Source organism: Talpa occidentalis, unplaced genomic scaffold (assembly GCF_014898055.3).
Source record: "Talpa occidentalis isolate TD23 unplaced genomic scaffold, MPIMG_talOcc4v2.1 talOcc4.12, whole genome shotgun sequence".
Taxonomy (NCBI): domain Eukaryota; kingdom Metazoa; phylum Chordata; class Mammalia; order Eulipotyphla; family Talpidae; genus Talpa; species Talpa occidentalis.
The window spans coordinates 253,419-265,988 of record NW_023601212.1 but is presented as its reverse complement, the minus strand read 5'-3'; the positions used below and the strand labels follow the sequence as shown (position 1 = coordinate 265,988).

The 12,570-nt window shown below is 63.0% G+C and overlaps 1 protein-coding gene across 1 annotated transcript in view; it reads right to left on the bottom strand.

The window, feature by feature from the left end:
• The window catches only part of FAT3 (FAT atypical cadherin 3), a 123,255-nt gene that overhangs the window by 97,738 nt on the left and 12,947 nt on the right, over positions 1-12,570 (bottom strand).

Here is a 12,570-nt window from a genome sequence, read left to right as displayed (position 1 = left end):
CGGAAACTCGCGGCGCGGGGGTCACCACTGCCGGACAGGCGGCGCGTGGACGCGTCTCCAGACCAGCCCTTGTCGACGCCCCTGGAGCTTGGCCCAGGGCCTGGTGCGGCCTCATGGAGCCCCTCCAGCCACCATGCACGCGTGGGTGCCACAGAATTCTGGGCAGCCTACACAAGCATTCTAGTTCCTGCAGGTTCAAAAAATGGGCAAAATGGGACTAAAAAGATAATTAAGGTCAATACGCTATAGTTTTGTCTCTAAACTGGTGAAGAGCCGTAATGAAATAAAGCTTCTCACTAATTATAAAGTATATTTAAAGGCTCAAACACACGTGCACTCTTGGCCAAGATGTTTTTTACACACAGTTCCGCAGAATCCGAAGATGTTAAGGTCAAAGGCAAACTTCAAGTGGCCAAGTAGATTCACGCTTCCAAAGTGCTCAAAAATCTGCGTCTAAATTAGATCTAACATTTGCTCTAGTTGATTGCAGCTGATTGCAATACAACTTAATTTCTCAGGAAATTCTATCAGTGATTTGGAATTGAAGGTTAGTGACTCTGCTGAACGGGGCTCGGGGGCTCCTGCGGGAGTTACGGAGCGGGGTTCATTGGCCCCCGGGAGGGCCACAGAGCTGCCAGGCGAGCGCGCAGCAAGCAGGAGGGGCGTCGTTCTGCCCTTTCAGACGCTGGGCCTCGGACACTAGCTGAGCGAGGGTCCCCAGCTCCAGGCGCTGCCCTAGTCAGTCAGCTGAGCTGAGGAGGTGCCGGCAACCCCGCTTCAGGGCCGGCTATCAGAAGCACAGGGGACTGGCGCCTGAAGCGCCTCACCTGTGGGGTCTGCTGGCGCCCAGGGACGTGGGCTCAGGAGTGGCTGGAGACACGCAGGTGCTCGCTTTTCCAGCTGATGCTTATCTCCCCAACAAAGACAGCGTGGTCGCCTTTAATGGGGGGGGGAGCCATTTCCTGTAACCACGTTCTAGATTGTCCATGGGAAGCAGACGGTGACGAAAGAACCCCAAAGGAAATCTACGACGCTAAGGGCCGGCGCCCGGCGGGTCGACGCGAGTGCCCGTAATCACAAAGGTCAGACGTGCCGAGTCATGATTTTCTAATTAGGAAGCCGAGCAACACCGTCATCATTCTCCGAGTTTCTGAGGACGGCAGACGTTTCACTACGGGTTCAAACATCCACCGTGCCCAGCTACGCACGTAACGTGCAACCTGCAGAGAGCAGACCCTGGAAACGTCGGCTTACTGCACTAGAAATGTTCTAATAAACAGTCACTCTACAAACCCACCCGCTTTGCATGCTAACGTACGTCAGCCTCGAGGAGTGATGATGACTAGAGAAGACGAGGGGATGAGGACATCCTATTTTGCTCTCTGTGAAGTAACAGGGTCCAAGAGGCTCGGAGCGCCTCAAAGGCATTAGTTTAATCCTCAGAAATCTATTCTGGCTACAGAGCCTTAGCGTTTCCCCTGATTTCGCCCCACAGGCCTTTCTGTCTCCTTCCTCACTCTCTTCCAAGGCCTCTGGCTTTCATTACATCTCACGGAGCCTGTGCAACAGCTTCATTTGCTGCCTTTAAATTATTTTGATAAAGCGATGATATTATACACTCATCACAGCCAGGACCTCCGGACACATCACAGATCACTATCGCCACCTCCCATTAACCGGCGGCGCAGTCGCTGGTGATTTCCTTTCATTGCACTTCAAGCCCTAAAACGCCCAAGGTCTTCGTAGTCTGTCCTGCACAATCCCAGCAGGCCGAGCTGTTACGGAATTTGGAAGCGGGGACGGCAGGAGGGGCAGAGATGAGGGGAAGGGCTTCACAGCACCATGACAAAGATGCTGAAGAAGCGATTTTATTTCCTCTCGAAGGAAACGACTTTAAGGGCAGGAGATAGGAGTTCTCTGGAACAGGGCTGGCATCACTTTATACAACACAGGGTGGGTGCGGGTGGCGTATAATTTGGGGAGACAGAGAATGGGAACATCAGACCCACAATTCCACAGATACTGCTGCTTAGAATGTGACTGGAAGTAGCTAAGGAAACAGAGGTTCAGCACGCAGGACAGGAGGTAAGCGCTGGTAAGGGGCACCCAGCCCAGGCGCTCGGCGTGGAGATCTGAGTCATGGGAAACCCGCCTGTGGAGGGGGGATGGGGCCGTGTCCCTCAGAAGGGCCGGACGGGGCGCGGGGCGTGCAGCTCATGGCTGAGCTGCCTTCGCAGGAGCCCAGCAGCCTCCTCGGCCATCGCGGCTACCAAAGGCTCTCCAAGGGCAGGGCTGCAAGCAGCGAAGGGCCTGCGGGCGCTTCCCACACCGCAGGCTCGCGGGCACGTTCAGCACTTGCCCAGTGGCACGCGCCTCTTCAATGGCCCTTCTTCCACGCAGCTGCCCGCGGCCCCCTCTCCACCCCTGCAGCCCACGAGGAGGCCTCACTTTCCTTCCTCAGGCCCACGCCGCGCTCTGCTCCACACTGTCCACTCGCATTGGCTGACCAAGTGCTCTCGCGAGCCGGCCTCCGCCCCAAACCATCCCTGGACACAAGCTCGATTTGCTCTTGGACCCGAAACCACACAAAACTCGGCTGACTCTGCTCATGAGGCTGTTTTCTCGGGAGCAAGAGGCCCTGGGCTAAATCTCGCCCTGCGCCTGCAGGGCCTGACCCAGACGCCGCCAGGCCGTGAGGCTGAGGGGCCGGGCCCGCGCCGTCCGGCAAAGCTGGAGCGGCTGGAACCCGGAGCCTCGGCTTCCAGCCCCGGACCTGGCTGGGCGAGCGGGGAGCCCTCGGAAGCAGCGGTGCGGCGTTGGGCTCGGAGCAGGACACGGTCTTCCGGCACAGCGTGGGCAGGAACAGCCGGCCTGAACCCGAATCCCAGGCCGCCCGGAGCCAGGACGCCCCCAACACGGCGGGAAAACCACTGGCTGAGTCTGCCCGTACAGAGGCCAGCCCCGCGGCCCCCTTCCCAGGCTGCCCTCCTCGCCTCCGCTCTCGTGGGGTCAAGCTCGGCCCCGAGCTCGGAGGTGGACCTGAGCACAGCGGCGTCTCCCGGCCGGGCCCCGTGCCCTGCAGCTGTGCTGCGCAGACATCACCCCGCCGCTCAGAAGGGCACAACACGGCGTCCAACCACGCCAGGGGCCCCGGGAGGGACTCTGGACGGAGGCCCCTGACCCAAGCAGGCAGAGCCTGATGCGGGGACTGGCCCGACAGACGATGGGAAGTGGCCGGCACGGGCGCACGCTGGATACGCTCAGACGCGGGGCTACCGGGCTGGACGCAGAAGGTGAGGGGGACAGGAAGCCAGGCTGACCCTTGGCCCTCAATCCGACGAGCCAGGTGGGTGGTGCTGCCGCTGGAGCCTGGGCAGCCTGCGGCCAAGGGGGCAGGGAAGGCGAGCGCCCTACAGCTCCTGCCTGGGGCGACGTACCCAGGAGGGTTGAGTCTCAGCAGGTGGATGGGCCCGCAGGCAAGGCAGGGCCCTGCAGAGGAGGAGGAAGAGCAAGTTCAAGGCCGAGAGGACCCTTCAGGTAGGGGCTGGTAGGAGGGCCTGGAACAGACGGGAAGAGCAGAGGCGAGAGTCCCCTCCCGCTCCGGCGTGGCAACCTCTGCATCGTTTCCACCTGTGACTTCGGCCGCAGACTCTTCGAGCAAATGAAAATGAAGAGCAGGAAGTTCTGTGGGGTCAAATGATACGACCCAGACTCATCTTCCCCGGGGTGTGGCTTACTCAGGACGGGGACGGTAAGTGAACAGCACAGTCTTCACGCCGCCCAGGTCCTGTGACGAGAGGGTGGGAGCTGCTCAGGGTGACCAGAGGCCAGGCCGCCCCCAGCTCAGCACCTGCGGACTCTCTTGGCCTGGCCACCCGAGAGTCCACCTCACGCGGGGAGACGGCTCCCGCGCCTGCTGGACACACGGCTGGACACACGGCTGGACACGCCAAGTGCCTCGCGACCCCGGGCGATGCAGCTGTGCCGCTCCCGCTCTGCAGTGGACCGGCGGGGCTGGGGCTGCCTCCCACCCGGCGGCCGGTGCTAGACACCTGAGAATACCCATTTTTAAATTCTTTCCTACAAAAAGAAAAGCGCTGAAATGGAAAAACTAATGGTTTCAAAGCATAGTCTCTCCTTACTGTAACCAAAGTCGCCCTCAAAAATACCTCCTCTTTTTCGCTCCCCTTCCTTAAAAGGGAGAAAATTGTAAGCTGAAACACCACTTACCGAGGGGTGTATTTTGTGCATATTTCTAAATGCCAGGAGTTTTCTGAGCCAAGAGGAACGTGTATTTTAGCCAACTCTCCCCGGACGCCGGGAGCACGCAGGACAGCAGTTGGGGGGCGCCTCCACGCCAGGCGCCGGCAGGGACAGACGCGCAGGGAGGCCCCACCAGGACGAGGTGAGCGACTCGCGGGACAGCCCGACCAGCTTCTGCGCAGAAACTGAACTTAGAAAAAATGGAGGAGAGGTTCGCGCACTATAACCTCAAGGGAAACGCTTTCACTTTTTAAAGAATTAAGCAGATGAATTCCTTGTTGACCTCCCTACAACTGCCGGTTCAAGTTTCCCAAGCAGGCCCCGCCCTCTGCGGTGGGAGCAGCGCGGGGAGGCTGTCGGGAGCAGCGGGCGGCAGGGCCGGTGAGGTGCCCAGTGAGGTGCCCGGTGTGAGGACACCACGGAGCTCGCAGAGGGGAGGTGCCCGCGACGGCCTCCTTGTCCTGACGTGGGCATGACGAGGGCCGAGTGGTCCCTGCCTGCCGTGGCCCTCCGGGAGGCTCTGCACGAGTCCAGCTGGGAATAAAGTGCCCTGGAGTGGGACCACGGCCGGAGCGCCTGCCCAGGCCGAGGACAGGCCAGTGTCCAGGGTGCTCGGACGTCACTTGTGATTGCGGGGCCCGGTCATCAAGGCGGAGCCCCAGCCCTGCGGTCGGTGGCTCGGAGGCCGAGCCTGTCTGCGCTGCTTTCCCTTCTTGGAAAACTCGTTGCATCTCTTCGGAAGAGGCGCGTGGAACTGGAGATAAATCTCTTTCCAGGTCAGAGACGGGCGGAAACACGACATATTGTGTCTCTTGTTTGTTTAATGGTGAAAAGTAGTCACGGGGCCATAACTGCAGTCGGGAGGGGCTCGAGGCTACGCTCCAACAGCAGGAAGACAAGCTGGAGAAGGCGGGGTTGGGGGGCGGAAAACACCCCCCCCCCCAGCGTTTCCATCCCACGTCTCCTGGCCCCGCTGGGCGCCCCAGGCCCAGCCCCCACGAGCACAGCATGATTCCTGGGGTTCCTCCTCTCCCCTAAACACATGCCTGCCCCCACCCCGTCTCCTCGCTGCTCCAGGCGGGGCCTGTGCCTCGCGCCCAGCCAGGGCCGGAGGGGAGGAGAGGGTGCGACACCAGGCAGGGCTGCTCCCGCCCTCGCCCTCGGAGCCGCCTCACCAGTCCTGCTGCTAGCCAGCGGGGCAGAAGGCGATGCGTTTTCTATCTTCAGGTAAACACAGGTTTCAGCCGCGGGGTAACTCAGAAATGGCTGGGCCCTCCATGGCAATCAGACTCCGCGCTGCCCCGGGAGGCCCGGCCAGCTGCGGGGTGGCAGGCGGGTCTGCCTGGCCTCTCTCGGTTTCCTGTTTCCTCGCCTCTCCCTGGATGTCCAGGAGACCCACAGAATGCTCGCGGCACTGAGCCCGGACGTTCTAGAAAGGTGTGTGGAGCGTCTGACTCAGAATCCACGAGATTAAGAGCTTAAGCTCGAGATGGAATAAACACGCACTAATCCTGGACAGCAGAGAGGGGGCCCCGCTGTCTCCACAGCCGCCCTGCAGAGACGTCAGCACTGCCAGGGCCCGCTTACGCTCCAAAAAGGAAAGATGAGACATCTCTGTCGCCACAGCAACCCGGCCTGCCCAGCACACGTGTCGGGGTGTGTGGTCACCTGGACACTGGTCCTGCCCCCAGGCACAGCGTGTCCTGGGCCCTTCCCCCACTCGAATCCCCCACCTGCAGAAGCACCTTCACTGGCTCTGCACCCTGGGGCCCCGAGGAGCCCGACCTGCCGCCAGGCTCAAAGTCTGAGTACGAGGGGCCATCAGGAGAGTCGCTGTCCCCGGCCTGGGGGAGGGGGGCGCAGGGGGACTGAGGGGCCGGCGGGGGGCGCTGTGGGGGGGTCTGACGCCGCTGTCCTGGAAGGGTGCCGCAAAGCCACCACCCACGCAGCTGCTGCTGTCCCTTTGCCGTGAGCGCGGAGTTCTCGTGATTCCTTCCCGTTAGCGAAGACCGGGCTGTGCAGGTCCCTTGAGAAAGCCAAGGGGTGTGACGCCTTCAAAAGCAGGGGTCGCCTGTCCGTGACCATTGGGCCCACACCACGGTGCGGAGGGAGACCTGGGAGCTGCGCCGCGAAGTCAGACGCTGGGACACGCGTGGTCATAGGTCCGGGCTCACTGGACGGGGGAGCCCAGCAGCAGCCCCGGGAGGGGCAGGCCCGGGAGGGCGCTAATGCCAGGAGGGCGCAGCAGAAAGGCGCCGAGCCAGGGGCGGCCGGGCCTCCCCCAGAGTACTCACCAGCGGCACCTGCCAGGGCCCAGGGCCGGAAGCAGCGCGTCCTGCGGCGAGCCCAGGTGCGAGCCTCTGGCCCTGCGGCAGCCTGTGCTCTGGACGCCCGAGCAAGTACCTCGACTCCCTCCTTACATTATCTGGCCCATACTGAGCCCCGCCTGCTCATACAGGACTAGGGAGACATCCACTGCGCGGGCAGGGGCTGGTCTGAACCCTACGGCTGGGGGCAGTCAAAGGGCCCAGGCGGGGCGCAGTGCTCGGGCATGGGGAGGGGAGGGGAGGAGGGGCCGCAGGCGCGCACTTACACGTCCTTAAAGGGCCTCCTGCGCAGGGGCCGCGGCATCGCCCCAGGCCATGGCCAGCTACACCCAGAGCTGTCGCCCTTGGCCCTGGCAGGGGCTGGTCCAGCTGGGGCTCATTTGCGCCCCGCGGCCCAGGGTTCTCATTCCTGAAGTGCTTTTCGGTGGCTTCTTTTCTGTGCCTCTCTTCTGACACGCACCTCTTCAGGGGGGTAAAGGGGCCCTGGCTCTGCCCCACCCCGGGAGTCCCTGCCCGGCGGCCTCGGAGCCCCTGGAGGCGGGAGCTCAGAGACTGGAAGGAAGTCGGCAGTGAGACCAGCCCGAGGAGTAAGTCTTGCTATCCTTACACCGTCTGTGGCAATTTCGTGCCTTGCCACTGTGGAGCCAGACGCACTGAGGCCCGTGTTCCTGCTCCTCCCGGAGGGCAGGGTCGCGGACTGGCACCTGCGCGCGAAAGGCCGCCGGGCACACACGTCCACTTCCAAGCCGCCAAGGCCAGAACACCCTGGCAGGAAGCCAGAGTCACACCCCAGGGGGGCGGGGCCCCAGGAGCGCAGCTGGGGCGGAGCCATCCCCGGGCCTGGGGCAGCTCCATCAGGTTTTCAGTGACGACCCGTCCCTCGCCCCTTCATGGCAGCTCCCGAAAGCGCAATCGTGGAGGCGCTGCAGGCCCACCCCACAGCTCTCCCCCACAGGCCCACCCCGCAGCTCCCCCCGCACCGTGCAGGAATGGGGCACCGCTGGCCTGGCCTGCCAGGTGCACGGCCACCCCCGCCTGCCGACACCCCACACCACCAGCCCGGCTGACTGCACGTCCGTGAGCCGCTCCTGTGTCGAGGGGAAGCCATGGCCAAGGTCGCGCGCTGTGGGCAGCGCGAGTCGCAAGGACGGAAGCGATGCTTCAGAGACGCGGGCCAGGCTCGGCGGGCGAGCCCCTCCCGAGACCGCAGGTGCAGGGCCGCCCCACACGCACGCGCGCACAGGCACACGCACACCCACACCACACACGCACCCCCTCACGCGTACTTGCACACCACTAACCCACGGAGGCCGGACGAGGCAGGGGCTACGGCCCTGGGGGCAAATGGAAGAGGCTGCAGGTTTCACACTTTTTGGTGTGATTTTTTAAAGGCAGCTTTTTCCTTCCTAAAACGTTGAGAGATGGAAAATCCATTAGGTAGGTATGTCCAGCCCCAGAGACCGAGGGAAGACTATCCCCACCGTCCCTGCAGCAGCTGCCCAGCGCGTCTCCCTGGGGGGCCGTGAGGCGTCGCCCGCACAGCACAGCAGCCCTCAGGTGGCGCCTGAGCCCAGCACCTCAGCAAAGCTGGAAAGGTGAGCGTTTGGACGAGGCCCAAGCGGAACTGCTCACGGCTCCGAAGCCAGCCCTGCTCTCTGCAGGGGCCCCAGGCGGGGCCTGGGCAGCTTCGTGCCTCCCTGGGCTAACCCGCCGCCGCTGCCAGCAGGCCGCCCCCCTCCCCAGCTTGCCTCTTGCTTTCTGAATTCTCCAAGACACGCTATTTCTGAGAGTGGGCACGAGATTTTTACTTGGAACTTCTCTAAACTTCTCTCTAGAAAAAGCAGGCGATGGGGCTTTTAAAACTGTGCCGAAGGCAGGCGGGTGAGGAGTGCAGGGCCCGGGCCTCTGGTCCGCCGGGCCAGGGGCCACTCACCAGGCACCACCCGCAGGGCGCGATGGTCTCCGCGCAGCTCCTGGGACCCCGGGCAGGCCCTTGGTAAGTGTCACTGCTCATAAAGGGCTTCGTGGTGGTGAGCCCAGGAGGAGCGGGCACCGGTGCTGAGAGAAGACTGACGTGATGCCCGTCAGACTCGGTTCATCTCTCTCTGCGCACCATCGCCTGTCTGTGGGCCCACCCATGCCATGGCCCGCTCGGCCACCAGGAAGGGCAAACACAGCCACGGGCTGTGGACTGGGGGCGGGAGGGAGGCGGCCGGGATATGGTGCGGGCATGGAGTGGACACTAACCCAAGCGAGTGAAGCGAGGCTGTGGCTGCAGGCCGGGAAGGGCCACGGCTGGGTGCCTGGTCCCGGGACCCGGACTCCACCGCAGCCCACGGGCACCTGCTGTTCCCTGGCCAGAGTCTGCTCAGCCGCGCCTGTCACGTCCGGGCCCCTGACTCCCGCCCAGAGAGCGTGCCCGGCTAATCGCTCATTTCCTTTTCCGCAACACCAGCCAGCTGCCGAGAGGGTGTCCAAATGCCAACCCGCCTCCTGCCCCCAGGCGCTCCCAGGAGCCCACACTGGTACCGGCTCTCGGGCTCGCCCCAGCTCCTCACGCAGTGTCAGAACCAAGAGATCTGGGCGTTTCACCGAGGAGAACGGCTCTCCTTCGCGCCTGCCAGAAGGGCGTCCCGGGCCAGGGCCTGCGTGCCAGCTCCTCCCAGCCCTCCCGCCCGGGGCTTCCCGCCTGGTGAACCCGCCTGGCCTGGCCACCTGCCAGGACACCTCCGGAGAGCCGACGTGGGCAACACTGGCTTAAAACTTGTCACTTAAAAAAGGAAAACTCCAGCAGAATCGAGGTTGCAGTGTTGCCCAGGAACAGATTTCCTCCACCCTAAAAGACAGCAGGGTTGCTGTGAAGGGAGGCTCAGGGAGCCGCAGACACGGAGAGGCCCTTCCGTTCCCAGCTGGGCCCGCCGCATTGCATGTCTGTGGACAGAGCAGCCACAAGGAGGTGAGCAGGAGGCGCAGGAGGCAGGGAAGAGACACGCCAAGCACACCGGGAGGTGCAGGCCCTGGGAGCCCTCGGCCTCATGGAGGAAGCGGAGGTCCTGGCGTGGGGCCTCAAGGGGCTGTCTTGTGCCCTCCACAAGATGGTCTGCCCCTGGGCACAGGCAGGGAGGCTGGGCTTCACAGGACAGAGAAACCCAGCAGGCTCGAGAAGGCCTGCAGGTCTCCATCACTGCCACGGGAGGGTGAGCCGCCTCGGGGCTGGCCTGGGCATGGGTCCCGATGAGGGCTGGAGAGCAGAGACGCAGGTGGGCAGGATGGGCCGCCAGCGGGAAGCCCAGGGTGACGGCCCAGGGACCGGTGCACAGGGGGGGCCAGGGAATTCTTGGATGCAGTGGACACAGGGATCCTGGGAAGCGTCCCCAGTGCTGCCTGAGTCCGGGGGACCCTGGTTTGGGGCACTGCTGGCCGTGGCGAGAGGCCCCAGCGCAGGCCCGGCGGGCGGCAGATCATGGCCCTGGCACAGACAAGGCGGCCCGGGCACAGCCGCTGGGCGTGTTCTCTCCCTTGCTGCCCTCAACCTCTGCCCCACGCGCGGTCCAGAACCCACACCCTGGCGGCTCCCCACACCCTCCGCAGCCCCAGAGCCTTGATTTTCCATGGAGAGGGAATTGCTGACTCACACGCAACCCCGGGCAGCCCAGGCACACTCTGAGCCGTGCCCTGTGAGGTACGTGTGTGTGAGGCGTCCACGGGGGCGGCCGGGAAGCCGAGTCGATGTGGGTAACAGCTCGGACCGCGTCCGCCAGCGCTCTGCCTGCGGGACAGCTCCCGGAGGACAGGCCCGCGCCGGCCCCGCCCCGCAGGGAGACACCGTGTCTCTTATTTATTTAACAGGAGGGAAATCACTTAAAATGATGAACTAAAGCTCAGGGGCCTTCCCCAGTGGATTGGTCTTTTTTAAATTGGATTTCTACTTGATTAACGCAGAACGGGAGCTCCGTGAGCACATCAGAGCAGGGAGAGGTAAGGAAGCTGGGACGGAAAGATGCTGGCTGCGGAAAATCCACATCAGATCATCATGAGGAAATTCTACTTCAATCATTTCATCGATCAGTCCCCACGGGTTTGAGAATTAAATAACTGCTTCTCTGCCTCAATGCGATGTTCTAGGTGTTCCTAGAGAAACAAGACAAACTGGCTTCTCAAAAGAGTAACAGCGAGTGGACCCCACAGGCCGGCAGTTCCGCTGTGTCCCCCTGGAGAACGCGCCCCGCCCCAGCCGATCGCGGGCCCCACGTGAGCGCCAGGGCAGGCGTGGGGCTGCGGCGACGGGGCTGGGCTGAGCAGTGGGCCGCGCGCAGTGAGTGGGCGCCGAGCAGCCGCGGCAAGCCTCATGCGTGGGGACAGAGACAGGGTCAGACCACCACGAACTTGAGCCAGCCCTGAGGGGACTGCAGACCGGGGCCAGGGTGAGGGCAGGGGGAGAGCATGATGGACGTGGGGCGGGTGTGTGGGGGAGGCTCCGAGGTGGGCACACAAGGGCGCAGCAGCAGGGGAAGGCCCCACGCCCCCCGCAGGCCAACAGGGCAGGGTCACCTCAGCAGAAGAGAATCACGCTGTGGCCGGATGAGCTGCGCATGGTTGGCCGTGCCTGCCAGGGTCGGGGGCCTAGGCCGTCGGCGCCCACACAGCTGGACTGGGAGGCCCAGTGTCCCCGAAACCCTGCTCTCTGGCTTACGGGCATTTCTGTGAGTCTGAACCCCTGAAGCCACCTCAGGAAGCAGGCGGTCCTGGCAGACAGCGCCACCCACCCGCATGCTGTCTCCTGCACGGGGCGGCCAGACCCGCACGCTGCAGACGCTGCCTGGAGCCCACCGCACCACCCGCCGCACCTGCCCGCCGCGTCCTCCAGGAGGCGCCAGCCAGTCCGGGGCTCGCGCTGGGCCTCTTGGCCTCACAGGCGGCCACTGACTCTTCCTTCAGAAGCCGCTCCTCTAGCAAGACGCCTCCACTGCGGCTTTGCCTCCTCACGCCTTGGGTGTGTTAACTGGCTGTCAGAATTCAGTTACTTCAGGGAGGAATGACTGAGTGTCTCCAGATAAACCGGCTCCGACAACCGCCCGGAGCATGGCTTCTGCTGCTGCCACTGGGCCGCCCCTGCAAGGGCCGCCCCTGGTGACCCGAGGGGACACGCGGTGCTGACGCTGCACAGAAGCGCAGGCGCCTCCATGAAAGCCCCACAGACTGCAAGGAAACCTCGGAGACTGAAAATAGAAAAGAAGCCCTTCGCTGCTCATAAACCAGCTTGTATTCATAAACGGGAAAAAATGAACGCTTCAGACCTCATCTGTGAAGCAAGAATCTAAGATGCATCTAGCTGCTTTGCATCATCGCCAAGCACCTCCGCGCTAGGAGCAGAAACGGTCCCTGCCAAGCCGCCCCTCAGCGGGTGCCGGCAACAGTGAACAGCGGACATCTAAGGCTCATCTGTGGCACAAAGAAGTTTTTTTTTTCAAAAATATTAACAAAACAGCATTTCCCACATTCAGAAAAGCTTGAAGCGGGAGCGGCCCAGAGCGCCAGCCCTGCTGTCGCCACTGCAGGACACGGGAAGGCCCATCAAGGCCGGACATGGATTCGCCCGCCCCGGACGGCACGCCCCAGTGGGGACACGGCTGTCCCGGCCCCTCCCGTCCAACCCGTCTCCCGGGGAGCTGCTCCCCTCAGCCCAGGCGGCTGCCCTGGGTGTTGAGAGGAGCTGCTTCCGGGGGCGCCGGCCCCACAGGCCGGGGTGCTTCGTTCCCGTTTATGAGGTGGGGGAGGGCGGTAGAAGGTCTTTGTGCAGCGACTCAAGCATCCATCTTCCCCAGAACTCTCAGTCCTCACACGCAAAAGCCAAGAAGCCTCTTAAAAGAAAGTGATTTATGAACTTGTAAAACCCAAGGAGTCAATCAATATGTAATGAAGTACAGAGAGAGAGAGAGCGGCGCAGGCAGGTGTGACAGTCCTCGGTCGATGGCAATAA